General features: G+C 37.0%; 1 long non-coding RNA gene across 1 annotated transcript in view; it reads left to right on the forward strand.

The window, feature by feature from the left end:
• The first annotated feature begins 4,759 nt into the window (after nt 1–4,759).
• The window catches only part of LOC116559993, a 58,239-nt gene continuing 46,315 nt past the window's right edge, over nt 4,760–16,683 (forward strand). Inside the window, exons 1-2 of the long non-coding RNA XR_004272725.1 lie at nt 4,760–4,986; nt 7,671–7,750. This is a non-coding gene — a long non-coding RNA (uncharacterized LOC116559993). The remainder of the gene's footprint in view (nt 4,987–7,670; nt 7,751–16,683) is intronic.

Raw genomic sequence — 16,683 nt, forward strand, 5'->3', positions numbered from 1 at the left:
GATAGTTAAAAATCTATATTATAACCTCAAGAAAATTCACATATATATACATTTCTTTTTTTTTGAGACAGAGTTTCACTCTTGTTGCCCAGGGTGGAGTGAAATGCTGTGATCTTGGCTCACTGCAACCTCTGCCCTGTGGGTTCAAGCAATTCTCCTGCTTCAGCCCCCCAGGTGGCTGGGATTACAGGCATGCACCACCACACCCAGCTAATTCTGTCTTTTCAGTAGAGAATGGGATTTCTCCATGCTGGTCAGGTTGGTCTCGAACTCCAGACCTCAGGTAATCTGCCTGCCTCAGCCTCCCAATAAAATATATATTTTAAAGTAGTATATGCTAAAACAGATATGCAAAAAAAAAAAAAGATAAATGGGATGGTAAAAATTCTCAATTAAAAGCAGAAAAGGCAAAAATGAAAAATAGAGAGTAAGTACAATAAAAACAAGTAGAAAACTAGTAGATATTAATCTATGTAATTCAACAATCAATTTAAATGTAAATGGTCTAAATACAACAGGTCAGATTGTCATAATCAACAAAAAAGATTTAACTATATATTTTCTAAAAGAAGCCCACTTATATAAAAATTCACCTTAAAAGTAAAGGAATAGAAAAATATATTATATACTAATGTCAGTCAAAAGAAGGTTGAAGTAGCTATATTCATTGATGAAGAAACAGGCTTCAGACCAAGAAAATGTTCAGAGATAAAGATAAACATTACACAATGGAAAAAGGGACAATTCTCCAAGAAGACATAGACTTTAACAAACTAACAATAGAGAATCAAAACATAAAGGCAAAAGTTTATGTAATTGAAAAGGAAACAATCTACCACTATAGTTTGAGGTTGCAACACCTCTCCTGAAGTAAATAGATGAAGCAGGAAGAAAATCAGTAAAAACACAGCTGAGCCTTGCACAACTGCCAATCAACTTGATCCTATTGAAATTTATAGAATATTGCATTCAACATAAGCAGAATATATATTTTTGGCATAATTAGACTGCAGCTGTATGTTTTTTGGGAGAAGACCACATAGACCCATTTCATTATGTTATATTAAAGGTATTTACAATCAACATAAATTATCAAGGTTTTTCCTTGATCACCTCACTGATGTAGTCTTCGTCTGGGGTCTACACTAAAAGCTCACTCTTTTTCTCCCTTTCCATACTCTACCGTTTCAAACAAAGTCACTGTTCATAACCCACCACACTCAGTGAGTGGAGAGTTATGTTCTATCAGTGGCTGACTTTGTATTACTTCCTGTCCCAGTCATTCTGCCTTAGAGAACCAGGTATTTCACAAAGAATCTTTCTTTTTTACTTTTTTTGTGAGGCGGTATTAACCAAGATCTAGAAAGTGGATGTGCTCATTGCTACAGGATTGTCATTGCATCTAGACTCTGTTAGCTAAAAGAGCATGGACACAAAGTTAATATAAAAAAAGCCATTACTCTCATGTGTACTAGTAGTGAATGAAGGACAGTAAATAAAAGCTAAGGAAATCTGAATAAAGTATAGAGTTTAATTTGATGTATTAATATTTATTAATTATAACAAAGACACTAATTTAATGCATTAAATTTAAGAAATTAATAACATGGAAATGGAGTACAGTATATAGAAACTCTGTCCTATATTTATAAATTTTTCTGTAAATCTAAATTATTCTAAATAAAAGCAGTTTTAGAAATGATAATTCCATGGGATGTTCAGAGTATTGCTAGAAATTCTATAAGTAAAAATCATTTTAAACATGATTTTAAAATCTTTAATAATATATTTTGGGAAGTATTGTTACAATACTTATATAACCCCTCAAAGTAATCTTTTCTTTTTTCCTAGGTACAAAGCTTCTCAGCTAGATTATATTTTCTTTTCTCATTTGTAAGTAGTTGACTATATGTCTAAATCCTCACCAACAAAATGTTAGTAGAAAACAACAACTTCTATTTCACTTACTTAAAAGAAACTTGACCTGGACTCACTCTTACTTTTCTTCTTGCCTGTGGATGGCCATGAAAGGAACAATCTTAAAAATCACATTTCGAGGATGGCAGAGCCCCTAACTACTCCTGACATGACTAATTTGAGTGGCTTCCAAATATATACCCTGCACATTACATAAGAAAGAAATAAATGTATCTCCCGTTTTGAGTCATTACAATTAGTCTCCTTTTATTTTTGTTCAGACTTCACTCTAACTAATATAATAATGCCTTCTATGCATTACTTTTCCTCTTATGTATCCTCCAATTAAACATCTAAGTACTCTAATGTATTTTCATAGTAATGAGCATAAAATTTACAATTTACAAATTAATGCTTTATTTATTCAGTAATTTAGCAGGGATTAAATAGTTTTTTATAAGGATATTTTTCAGAAACGCAAACTTTGTACAGTTTTTATGCCTTCAAACTCTTTTACGTAATTCTTTGATGCAGCTTCTCCTAAATTCCTTATACAAGTATACTAAGTAATCAAAATGACCATCAGTTACTTTATGCAGTAGTAATAACAAACAGCAGTGATTATTTTGACACTTGTTTGTTTTGCTTTATACCAAATGACTCTATATTGCTAAAATGTTTCTGATTATGTTAATTTCACCAGGAATAATCTATTATCTGGGAACCTAGAATCACATGTAATTGTCCTAACACTATTTTTAGAAAACATATTACTCCTAGTTAATGTGGTTATGGTAAAAAAGGTATGATGCCAAAATATTTCCAGGTTAAGACTACTTTTACCAGGAGTAACTTGATACATTCTGCAATAATCAGAGTGTGAGATTTTCTACCTCTGTATCATAGTTTGACCAAACATCATTTATGTCTCCATGGGCACGCTACTTATCTTCTTTTATCTATTGCGAACCTGGAATTTTGAAAGTATTTTCTAATCTTTGGGAATAGTTATCTAATAATAAATTGTACTAGATTGGGCCAATCTCATTTTCTAATATCCTTTTGATGATATATGTCCACCTAAAATTAAAAGATTTGGACGGGGCGCAGTGGCTCCCGCCTGTAATCCCAGGACTTTAGGAGGCCGAGGCACGTGGATCACGAGGTCAAGAGATGGAAATCATCCTGGCCAACATGGTGAAACCCCCTCTCCACTAAAAAAATACAAAAATTAGCTGGGCATGGCGTCACGCGCCTGTAGTCCCAGCTACTCGGGAGGCTGAGGCTGGAGAATTGCTTGAACCCAGGAGGCGGAGGTTGCAGTGAGACGCGATTGCGCCACTGTACTCCAGCCTGGTGCCTGGTGACAGAGCAAGACTCTGTCTCAAAAAAAATTTTTTTTTGTTTGGCTTTATTGATTTCATTATTGAGCCATGTATTTATTTCCTCAACAACAAAAAAAATATAGCCACCAACTATGTGTCTGTCATATTGCTAGCTTCTGGGAATTAAAAAAATAAAAATAATAAATAATAAATAAAAAAGAGAAACGAACAACAACAAAAAACACGGACATTGGCTGAGACTGTTAGTAGATGTAAGTCAATATTTATTATTTATTTCTTTTAATATAAAACTCCTGACTTTTAGCTTTCCTTGGCTGCCAGCAAGCTATTACATTCTTCAGCATTTCATGTGACAAAGCTGTGCTTATACCAAATTTTGGCCATTAGAGATTCAAAATGACTGTGGAATGCATGCTTCGGTCATTTTCTCAGGGCTAGCAACATAAGTTTCAGGTTTCAATGCAAAATAAAAATGCAGAGCCCTGTTCAAAAATTATGATGAATTTCAAAAAAGTGACAGCAAAGTACTAACCAATGTTGGGACCCTTCTAAGTTTAGGGTCCTTAACAACCTCCTAGCTGGCACATCAATGGACCTGAACCCATACGCTCTTAATTGCAACGTGAGTTCATAGTCCTTGTACTACCATTCCTTCCTCACTTGCTGGGTGCAAAAATCATGTCAGGAAGAGGTATAAATAAAAAGATAAAAGCCATGTATTTAATGTGAAACAGCTACCTGTTATCCCTAAACTAACTGGAGTAACTTCTGCATAATTATATGAGATAGAAATACATTTCTACCTACGTAAGCAATTGTAATGTTTGGTTCTATTGCTGTGGTACGTTGTCAGATGCCAAATGTTACATACATTTTCAATAGGCCATCATATAAATTTGACTCTGTGTTTAGTGCCCACACGATTGAATGTATTATTATACTTAATTTATACAGATATAATTAAAACGGAGTAGGTAATCTCGTGCAGAAAGTTATTTCTTTAAGTGGTACTACGCTGCCTTTAATATGATCAAGTTTATACTTATTGTACCCTGCTTTATGATCTATTTCTCTGATATTTTGTTTCATTTAAAGATACACAATTTCCTTAATGTTGATGTCAGTTATGCCAAACTACTGATACATGTACCATTTACCGACTGTATACACTTCAGCTGACATCATGACACTCATCATCATCAACATCAGACATCATGCTGAACACATGCATATTCCAGGTAGGAAAGAAAAACATGGAGGTGGTGTGACGTAACACATCGCCCCTCCGAAGGCAGTAAAAATCTGACGTCGTTCTTTCCTGTCTCCTCGTATAGACGGATGGATGTGTTGCAGGACTTTTCCTTAGATCAGCTAAAGACGGTGTTCTTGTCTGTCCCACGGCCACAAAAATTTAGGGTCGCTGATAGTTTAAAAGGCGAATAACGCAGGGTGTTTTGGGTGAAAAGGGGGGAAATGAGTACACACGGAGCCTTCTGCAGGCCGGAATCTTCTGCTAGAGCACTTCCGGTCGGCGTTGCCGTCCCGGGTTCCACGCCGGAAGAGGAGGGGTCGGCGTCCTCCCCGCTGCACGTGTGGCGAGCTTCGGCGGCTTCTCCTCAGTGGGCAGGCTGGTTGGAGGTTCTCCGGGCACCCCGGCACCCCGGCACCTGGCTGTCGCATTCCATCCTGTAATGAAGTGCATCTGACTGCCGTGAGAAGAAGGGTAAGGACGAAGACCGGTCTTAACTGCTTCCTGCTAAAAGGGCGCTGTTTTGGGAAGCGGCAGCCGGAGCTCCCTCAGAGGCCCCTGAGGGCTCCCGCGGAAGGCGCCCTCCTCGGAGGCTCCGGTTCTGGGGCTGTTTGGACGAACGAACAAGCCAGAAAACGTGTTTCAAAAACAAGGGTGCGGCCAAGAGCAGCTCATACATTCTGAGGCCTTTTACCAGCTTGCACGGGGAGAGGGAGGGCCCAAGCCTGACTGGTGAAGGAAACCTTTCCCCTTTTGCTGGCATGTTGGGCGTCTGGGTTCCTGTCCACTGAGCACAGCTAAGCCCAGCAGTTTAACGTTTGGAAAATTAACTCTCCAGTTTGGAGGATGCATCTGAGGGAAATATCCCATAGTACGGAGACGCAGTCACCTGTCCATGTAGACAGAACTGAGGACGAGAAAGGAAAGAACAAGGCATTTTTTTCAAAGGATTCTCAGGGATTCAAGATGCATTCCAAAAGGGTACAGACTGAAGGTGAATGGCTGTACATCTAGAAAGAGGGGGAGCAGGCATTCCTGGTTCCCTTCTCTTCCTAGCAGATACCCAGGGTATATGAGGGAGAGAAGGAAGATAGTCCTCTCTCTCTCTTCCATCCTTGCATCCTAGAGAAATCCTATCTCATTGAAATGAGCAGAGTCAGGGTAAGAGAAAAAGTTACAGTGAGACAGAAATAATTTTAAAAGGCTTGAATCATATTTCTCCTTGGTCAAATTCTGATATGATATACAAGCCTTCGTAAAATATCAGAATGTGCAAGAATTTAAAAGCTTTACATTTGTGGCTAAAAACGTTTAATTTGCTTGCCTAGAGGCACTATAGATATGTCTCTACACAAAATCTAGTGAAAACTATAAATTTCAAATTAGCATCTAATAGTCTGTTCAAACAAGACACAGAAATAAAACGTGGTTTAATTTTGCTTACTTAGGAAATTTTCCATTTTTATAAGTTCACTTACTTCCAAACTTTTATTAAATAACGCAGCTATAAAGAGGAGCCACAGAATGTAGATTTTCCGTTTTCATTTGGTACATATTGCCTACTATTTTTTAAAACAAGCAAAATATTACACCTTCAAGAGAATGGCCATCTATTGGTGATTTTGGATTTCTTTTTACATAAACAGTTACAATATGTTGATATTCTTAGCTCTAACTGTAGATAAAAGACAGTCTCTCCTGTTTTATCATCTTATCATAGCCTGTACCTTCTATAAAAGCTTAAAATATGATATGAGATTGCTACTCTTTGTTCATATTGAGTTAAAAAATATTTGAAAAGTTCAAAGTGTGAAGAATGATGTTATCTCAGCTGCGAATTTTCAGCGGGCATTAAACATTTAGGATTGCAAGATAGCGAGTTAAATAAGTCACTTTATTCAAGCTAATGAAAAAAGATGTTTCACAGCCTGCAGCACTGACATTTGAATCACTACTGGCTACATAGAGCTAAAAACCTAGGGCTTCGTTTCAATGGTCAGGAAACTTCAAAGAGAATTCTAATTGGAATGGGAGAAATATAGGGTAAATTAATAGGCAATTATACTTGTGGAAATAGTGGAACAATAAAGCAGAACTAAACTCTACCTTGTAGATAAGTGGTTTGGTTGCTTTAAATAAAGTTCAGAATTACTTTCTTTTAAAATAATTTGTAGAGGTTGTAAGGTGATTCATATTATATGTCAAATTGGGGACTTTATAATTGAAAAAAATAAGTGATAGGGTATTGTTTCTATCTGAAATGAGAATAGACATTACTAGCAAACTATTTTTATTACTTAAAGTAACTCTAATAGCATCTACTGGAATATCAGACATAAAATGTGCAGAAAACATAGATTCAAAATTCAATAAATAAGTGACTGCCATTATTTGATATATCAGCAAAAAGTTTGTTTATTTTTGTTGTTATTTAAACTTACATGCCATCTTTTCACGCCTCAAAGTAAAATCTGGCTAAGAAACATATTAGTTATGAAGATTGTTATAATACATAGCAACATTCCAATTACTTAAATAAATGGAAATTTACTTTTTGCTCATGAAAAAATACAATGCGGATGTATGTGCAAACTTGGTTTATATTCCGGACTCCTTCTTTCTTGAGGCTCCGTTAGTCCCTTTGCCTTGAAATTCTTTACATCAACTTAGTTAACAAAATCTACATTTGGAGAAGGTACTCATACCTTTAAAACTCTTTAGCCAGAAAATGACTGTGAAATTAAGGAATAGCCCTTAAAACCACCCTCACTTCTAATAATACTTGCAGAGTCCAGTGGTCCCCAAGACTCCCCTCAGGTTAGATAACTTACTAGAAGTATTCCTAGAAGTCATTGCAAATGATTATACCCAGAGTTTCAGTTGTAACAGTGAAATGATAAAGATTAAATACAATGAAGGGAACAAATGCATGGGACAAAAATCTAGAAAAATTCTACATGTGGAGTTTCTTGTTCTTCTCTTCCAGTGGAGTCATGGACAGTGCTCAACCAGAGGAGATCTGTGACAACGTGTGTGTAGTATTTAACCTCCGGTGAAGATAACCCAAGTCTTAGTGTCTAGAGTTTTAATTAGAGACTGTTGACGTGGATCTGTCTTACCAACTATGTGGCTGACTTATGTCTCCATATTTTCTGCAGGTCAAGCTGTTACCGTGGGACCCAAAGACCTCACCTTGTATCATCTTATTAGACTATCGGGTGTGGCCAGAAACCTTCAGGTAAACAAAGGCATATTTTTCATGCAGGATATTCCAAGCCTTTAGAGATTACCTTAGAGGCAATGGGAAAGTCAGATTTTCCTCTGGCCAAGGCAAAATCTTCAATACAAAGTAATTTACACCATTTATACAAACATTTCTTTGGTTAGAAATAGTCACATAATGTCATCTAAACAAGAGAAGTTAGAATGTGGACTCCGCTGAATTGTTGATTTTTAGTAACAACTATACACAATGGAAAAGGAAGCATACATCTCTAGGGGCAGCCACCGATCTCTTAAACAAGGCCACTTTCTGTAATCCAGTGATTCTCAGATTAAGATTTATACAAACTTGTGGTGGTTTCATGGAAGTATAGCTGAAGATGTGTAATTTCATCATGAAAATAGGCTTTAATTATATTTTCTTTTCTATGACAGTCTTTAAAAAGCTTATACTCTCAATCTTTAAAAATCACAAAAATTGCTAATGTGTATTGAGTGCATACTACATGACAGGCAATGTTCTAAGCACTTTACAGGTATCATTTCATATAATCCTCAGAACACCCATAAGAGAAGAGAACCCGCAGCAAGTAATGAACCTGGATTGTAATTTAGACACTTGTCCTACAGGCTCTTGCTGTTAAACTTAGATCTTTTTGTCTGAAAGATTATTTTTGCCGACAGATGTATTTGTTTTTGCCCTCACATATAAGTTAATATTTTTTTTTTTTTTTTTTTTTGAGACGGAGTTTCGCTCTTGTTACCCAGGCTGGAGTGCAATGGCGCAATCTCGGCTCACCGCAACCTCCGCCTCCTGGGTTCAGGCAATTCTCCTGCCTCAGCCTCCTGAGTAGCTGGGATTACAGGCACGCACCACCATGCCCAGCTAATTTTTTGTATTTTTAGTAGAGACGGGATTTCACCATGTTGACCAGGATGGTCTCAATCTCTTGACCTCGTGATCCACCCGCCTCGGCCTCCCAAAGTACTGGGATTACAGGCGTGAGCCACCGCGCCCGACCATAAGTTAATAATTTTGACAGGAAAAGTATTTTTGAAATAGTGAACTTGTTTTTAGCTCCTGGAGATTCTGTTGCCCTGCTGCATCTGTTAGGATCATTTAAGGTACAAGTAACAGAGGAACAAACACAAACTGTTTTAAATAACAAGTCAATTTTCTGGCACACTTATCAGAAATTAGAGTGCCAGTGTGGACTTCAGGACTATCTCATTTCACTGGCTTTGGCTCCATTTCTCAGTAAATTGTGTTTTGGTCTGTTACCCCTTCTCAGGCTATTAGTAAAATTACTAAAGCAATTTCAAGGCTGACATTCCTACATAGCAGTAGCAAAAAAGAGCAAGAGTCTTTCCTGAATCTTTCATTAAAGAACAAAAGTAAGAATATGCATAATACTCACAAAACCCCATTTTCATTTTTCTGGATTATTTTAAATGGTAACTTTCATCCAGTGCTCCCCCCAAAATATATATTCATATATTGGAATTGCGGAAAGTTATTCATTGAAGAATGTATGAGCCATTTCACTAGCTGAACTCTTTGACTTTTCAAAATACCTAATGAGCTTTGAGTTATTGAGGACCTGTTATGGACTGAATTGGGTACCCCAAAAATATATATGTTTAAGCCCTGGCTCAACATTGTGACTAATTTAAAGAGGACAAAATATTAAATGAGGTCAAAGGGTGAAGGCATAATTCAATATAGGTGCTGTCCTGTTCAAAAGATTCAGGAGCAGTCAAAACTGCTGACACCCAGATCACCATGAATATCCTGTCCCATAAGAATGAACCACTACTTATAGCAGCCAACACTCCTACTTGGTTAAGATAATCTATATTTAGGGGCACTGAATTATCAATCAATTAAATATAAAATATAATGCCAAATATACAGGGACTCTACTTAATGTCTCCTACATGGCCAGTGTAATGCAATTTAGTCTTGCTCTCAGATACTTAGACAAAGACTTATCTAGAATCCAAAACTAACTAATTGTTTAAACAAACCAGAAATGGTCCTTGCTTCAGTAGACTTCACTTCCAGTAAATTTATTCAGAACAAATATTTTAAATACTTTAACCTAGAAATGAAGCCAAATATTAAATCTTCTCATGTTTTACTTTGTATTTGATGATATCTTAAAGAATTGTGTTCCATAGGACTTTGTAAATAACACCAAATGATTTATAAGAATGAATGAAATCCTATTATCAAGTTATAATTAATCATTTGAAAACAATCAAGCGTATTTGTAGACACATAATACATTCACAGTCCACAAAACTCAATTACTATGGCATATAGTTCTATATTAGTAATTTCTATGCAGATGTTCTGCTTCAGAAGCAGAGGTTTTGCTGATCCTCTGCTTTGTGTCCCATGCTGGCTTGTCCAAGACTGACTTTTCTCTGAACAGTTTATATCTGGTGAAGAATTGTATCTCTACATTTGCAGTTTTCAAAAAAGTTGAAAAAAAATTTTAAGTATTGTATCAACAATGTGTATAGTTTTATCAAAATGTGTCTTTCATTTTGGAAGATTGTAAGTCTTTGGCACTTGTGTTCTAAAGTTTCATAGCAATGATTCTGCTTTGGTGTGTCTACTGTGCACTTGAAGGACTTTTGCAGTATGGAGATATTTGGATGCACGACATTCAAGCTTAAAAGTTTTCTTATTTTTTACTTCAGAATTATTTCCCCTCTCGTTCGTCTTCTTTCTCTCTTTCTATCATCATTTTTTTCAACTGAGTACCTGGGGTGAATTAGTTTGAGGTAGAAGTGGGGAGGGGTTTATAATGATTTTCCTTATATAATGTGATGATGACAGACATCAATAGGACAGAATGAGTCTGAGGTTTGGGGATAAAATCACTCAATAGAATTTAAAATCTCTGTCTCATATTTTCAAAGAAATGAATTACAAAATAATAAGAATTATGTATAATTGCCTTTGAATGAATTACAGAAACTGTGTCCTTAATTTATAATATTATGTAGTTTTTCAACATAGAAAGTACTTAAACGGGTTTGTTAGGTTAAAAGGTTGGTGCTATAAAGGCCTAATTAGTGTACACAGCAGGTAGAAGCACTGCATGTGTTCTGAGAATTAGGTAATGGAAATAAATAGTGGTCATGATACAGGAGAGTACTATTTAAAGAAAAATCAACTTGCTAACACAATTGCTAAATGTTTAGAGGGTAACGTTTAATGTTATGCTTCCCAGATTACATATTTTACCCATATTTCTCCTGTATTTCCTGATTTTTGGATACAGCATATTTATTGTATACTTCTTTCAAATTAACAATTAGATGCGTTGCTTTGAATTTAGAGGTATTTTGCCTAAAAGGAAAAAAAGAAGTCATTAGTCATTGAGTTTTTGACTACTTTTTTTAAATAAACAAGCTTATTCTGTTTCTAGCATGAATAACAACCTATAAAATGGCTACGTGACATACTATCTGTTAAATGCTCTTAGTTTTGTATTATAGTATATAACATGCCATAAGAGTAATTTTTTATAAAAGCTTCTGTGTATTTCTGATTATGTTATCAGAATACATTTTTAGAAGTAGAATGGCTAGATTAAAATGTTTAAATATATTAATAACTTTTCACATACACAGCAAAACTTGACCTTCAGAAATGCACTATTAGTTTTACTCTCAGTAAAATTTATCTAAAAACTTTTACAATATTAGTTGTTACTTTTTATTTATTTATTTATTTTTAATTTTAAAAATTTATTTATTTTGCTGTGGGTGCGTACTATATCTGGCATTTCTCCCCATGTTATCCTTCCCCACCCTCAACTCCCTCCCCACCTACTCCCGATGTCTCTTCCCTACCCCCCTCAACTGCTCCTCTCCCTGAGTCCACATGTTCTCATTGTTCAACACCCATCTATGAGTAGGAACATATGGTGTTTGGCTTTCTGTTCTTGTGTCAGTTTGCTGAGAATGATGGTTTCCAGATTCATCCAAGTCCCTGCAAAGGACATGAACTCATCGTTTTTTATGGCTGCATAGTATTCCACAGTGTATATGTACCACCTTTTCTTTGTCCAGTCTATTGTTGATGGGCATTTGGGTTGGTTCCATGTCTTTGCTATTGTACACAGGGCTGCAGTGAACGTATGTGTGCATGTGTCCATATAGTAGAATGATTTATGGTTCTTTGGGTATATACCCAGTAATGGGATTGCTGGGTCAAATGGAATTTCTGTTTCTGGATCATTGAGAAATTGTTACACTGTCTTCCACAATGGTTAAACTAATTTACACTCCCACCAACTGTGTAAGAGTGTTCCTATTTCTCCACATCCTTTCCAGCATCTGTTGTTTCCAGATTTTTTAACAATCACCATTCTAACTGGCATGAGATGGTATCTCAGTGTGGTTTTGATTTGCATTTCTCTAATGACCAGTGATGATGAGTATTTTTTCATATGTTTGTTGGCCTCATGTATGTCTTCTTTTGAAAAGTGTCTGTTCATATCCTTTGCCCACTTTTGAATGGGGTTGTTTTTATCATGTATATTTGTTTTAGTTCTTTGTAAATTCTGGATATTAGCCTTTCGTCAGATGGGTAGATTGCAAAAATTTTTTCCCATTCTGTTGGTTGCCGATTTACTCTAATGATGGTTTGTTTTGCTGTACAGAAGCTCTGAACTTTAATTAGATCCCATTTGATTGTCTTGGATTTTTATTGCCATGCTTTTGGTGTTATAGTCATGAAGTCTTTGCCTATGCCTATGTCCCAGATGGTTTTGCCTATGTTTTCTTCTAGTGTTTTCATGGTGTTAGGCTTTATGTTTAAACCTTTAATCCATCTGGAGTTAATTTTAATAAGGTGACAGATAGGGGTCCGGTTTCTGTTTTCTGCACATTGCTAGCCAGTTTTCCCAATACCATTTTTTAAACATGGAGTCCGTTCCCCATTGGTTGTTTTTGTCGGGTTTGTCAAAGATCAGATGGTTGTAGATGTGTGGTGTTGCTTCTGGGGCCTCTGTTCTGTTCCATTGGTCTATGTCTCTGTTTTCGTACCAGTACCATGCTGTTTTGTTTACTGTAGCCTTGCAGTATAGTATGAAATCAGGTAGCGTGATGCCTCCAGTTTTATTTTTATTTTTTTGCTTGGTAGTCTACTGATTGCTGCGTCTCCTTTAGCCCATGTTATTGGTCTATTCAGGGTTTCAACTTCCTCCTGATTTAGTCTTGGTAGAGCACAAGTGTCTAGGAATTTATCCATTTCTTCTTGGTTTACTGGTTTATGTGAGTAGAGCTGTTTGTAGTAATCTCTGATGGTAGCTTGTATTTCTGTGGGATCAGTGGTGATATCCCCTTTATCATTTTTTATTGAATCTATTTGATTCTTCTCCCCTTTCTTTTTTATTAATCTGGCTAGTGGTCTCTTTGTTGAACTTTTCAAAAAAACAGCTCCTGGATTTATTGATTTTTTGAAGGGTTTTTTGTGTCTTTATCTCCTTCAGTTCTACTCTGATCTTTGTTATTTCTTGTCTTCTGCTAACTTTTGAATTTTTTTTATCTTTCTTCCTCAAGCTCTTTGAATTTTAATGATAGGTTGTCAATTTTAGGTCTTTCCTTGTTTCTCACGTGGGCATTTATTGCTATAAATTTCCTTCTCGACATTGCTTTAAAGGTGTCCCAGAGATTCTGGTAAGTTGTGTCTTCATTCTGATTGGTTTCGAAGAACAGCTTTATTTCTGCCTTCATTTCATTGTTTATCCAGTCGAGACTCAGAAGCAAGTTGTTCAGTTTCCAAGTGGTTGTGTGGGTTTGAGTATGTTTCTTAATCCTGAGTTCTAGTGTGATTGTGCTGTGATCTGATAGACTGTTTGTTATGATTTCCATTCTTTTTTATTTGCTGAGGAGTGATTTGCTTCCAATGATGTCGTCAGTTTTAGAGTAAGTGCAGTGTGGTGCTGAGAAAAATGTATATTCTGTGGATTTGGGGTGGAGCGTTCTGTATATGTCTGTTAGGTCCGCTTGGTCCAGCTCTGCATTCAAGTCCTGGATATCCTTGTTAATTTTGTGTCTCATTGATCTGTCTAATATTGACAGTGGAGTGTTGAAGTCTCCCAGTATTATTGTGTGGTAGACTAAATCTCATTTTAGGTTGTTAAGAACTTTCTTTATGTATCTGGTTGCTCCTGTGTTGGGTGCGTGTATATTTAGGTTAGCTCTTGTTGTTGGATTGATCCTTTTACCATTATGTAGTGTCCTTCTTTGTCTCTTTTTTATCATTGTTGGCTTGAAGTCCATTTTATCAGAGACTAGGTTTGCAACCCCTGTTTTTTTTTTTTTTTTTTTTTTTTTGTTCTCCATTTGCTTGGTAAATCTTCCATCTCTTCTTTTTGAGTCTAAGTGTGTCTTTGTATGTGAGATGGGCTTTCTGAATACAGCACACAGATGGGTTTTGACTTTTTACCCAGTTTGTCAGTCTGTGTCTTTTCATTGGGGCATTTAGGCCATTTACATTCAATGTTAATATTGTTATGTGTGAATTTGATCTTGCCATTTTGTTACTGGCTGGTTTTCTTTCCCATTAGTTGACTCATTTTCTTCATTGCATTTTTGGTCTTTGCCAACTCATTTGCTTTTGCAGTGACTGTTGTTTGTTCCTTTCTGCGCTTAGTGTTTCTTTCAGGAGCTCTTGTAGGGCAGGTCTGGTGGTGACAAAATCTCTCAGTAATTGCTTGTTTGTAAAGGATTTTATTTTTCCTTCACTTACGAAGCTTAGATTGGCTGGGTATGAAATTCTGGGTTGAAGGTTCTTTTCTTTAAGGATGTTGAATATTGGCCCCCACTCTATTCTGGCTTGTAGGGTTTCTGCCAAGAGATCCACTGTGAGTCGGATTAGCTTCCCTCTTTGGATGACCCGACCTTTCTCTCCGGCTGCCCTTGGCATTTTTTTCTTCATTTCAACCCTGGTCAGTTTGACGATTATGTGCCTTGGGGTTGCTCTTCTTTAGGAATGTCTTTGTAGAGTTCTCTGTGTTTCTTGAATTTGAAATTTGGACTGCCTTGCTAGGCTTGGGAAGTTCTCCTGGATGATATCCTGGAGTGTATTTTCTTCCAGCTTGGATTCATTCTCCTCATCACACTCAGACACACAGATCAAGTGTAGATTAGGTCTTTTCACATAATCCCATATTTCTTGGAGGCTTTGTTCATTTCTTTACATTCTTTTTTCTCTTGTTTTGCCTTCTCTTTTTATTTTATTGAGTTGATCTTTAATCTCTGTTATCCTTTCTTCTACTTGATCGATTCAGCTATTAAAACTTGTGTTTGCTTCATGTAGTTCTTGTGTTGTGTTTTTCAACTCCATCAAGTTGTTTATGTTCTTCTCTAAGCTGGTTATTCTAGTTAGCATTTCGTGTAACCTTTTTTCAAGGTTTTTGATTTCTTTGCATTGAGTTAGAACATGTTCCTTTAGCTCAGAAAAGTTTGTTATTATCCACCTTCTGAAGCCTATTTCTGTCAGTTTGTCACACTCCTTCTCGATCATGTTGTGATCCTGTGTTGTTGAGGAGTTGTGATCTCTTGAAGGAGAAGAGGTGTTCTGGTCTTTGATGGTTTCATCTTCTTTGTGCTGTTTTTTCCCATCTTTGTGGATTTACCAGGCTTTGGTGTCAGGGAGCTGCTTGATGAGGTTACTTGTCTGCCTCTGGAGGTGCTACTGGGTTTCTAGGGACTCCAGATTACTAGGGAAGCTTCCTGGGTCTTTTTTGTTTATACTGGGAGATTAGGCCTGCCTCTTCCACTGACCTGTAGGCTCTGCTGCGTTGTCAAGAACGCCGTCCGTTGCTACGTAGGCTTCCTGTGGTTTTTGTTAAAATATGTAGCCCAGACCCACCTCTCTAATGCTGGGTTATGCCCTTCCTCCACTGGGCTGGATCATTCAGGGTTCAGCTGGGACTGTGGCACTGGCTGCGCAACCGACTAGAGTCAGAGCCTAAGCCCTCGGGAGTTTGTGGGGGAGGGTAGGGACCCACCCAGCGGCACCTGACTGGCCATCTCCCCCTTTCAGCTTCCTCTCTCTACGGTCATGGGGTAGGGACCCATCCAGCTGCTCCGGCTTACAGCTCCCTCTCTCTCTGGGCAGGGGGAGGGGGTGATAGCTCAGTCCACAGGCTCCCCTGGCCACCTTTTGGGCTTATGCGTCTGTTTAGTCTGTGCACCAATCTGGGACACTGTCCTGGATTATTATTCAACTCCGCGCTTATAATTCCTGGTGCTTGACTGGCAAAGATTCCCCGTTCTGTGTATTGCTGAGGCTTTGGGGAAAGTGCTGTATCTGGACTGGAGTGCCAGATGGGGAGCCTCTGACTTATCAGTCAGGTGCACTTTTGGGGTGAAGTAGCTCCACTTCCTGCCTTGGTCTGCCCTGAGTGGGCTTTGCTCACTCTCAGACCAGACCCGTTGAAATGCACCTAGTACCTTGGTTGGAGCTAGGAGATCTCTGGATATCTGTGTTTCTCTTGCTGGGTATTGTGCACTGGAGTTGTGTCTGTTCTGCCATCTTGGATGAATCTCAGTTGTTACTTTTTAATTAAAAATTTAAAATTCAATAAAAGCAATCTTAAAAAATTACAATTTTGTAAAACTAAAAGCTTAGTAATTGTTTAATATGATCACTTTATTTTGTTGATGTCGTAACTCTTCAAAACTAATTAATTGAAATGAGTAGTTATAAATTACTGAAGACACTGAGACATATCTAAAATCCAGATTTTTCAGAAAAACTCTTAAGTTTCAATATTTTCTTGATATTAATATTTTATAGCATTTCAAATGTCATCTGGTAGGTACCTTGTCAATGTCTCAGAATTACAAATGAAGTAATATTCTAGACCATTGTCAAGAAAATACTGTCTCTTCACAGCTAAAATTGATTTGTTATTA

This window comes from Sapajus apella, unplaced genomic scaffold, assembly GCF_009761245.1.
Source record: "Sapajus apella isolate SASKATOON/1434 unplaced genomic scaffold, GSC_monkey_1.0 scaffold25, whole genome shotgun sequence".
In the NCBI taxonomy this organism is placed as follows: Eukaryota; Metazoa; Chordata; class Mammalia; order Primates; family Cebidae; genus Sapajus; species Sapajus apella.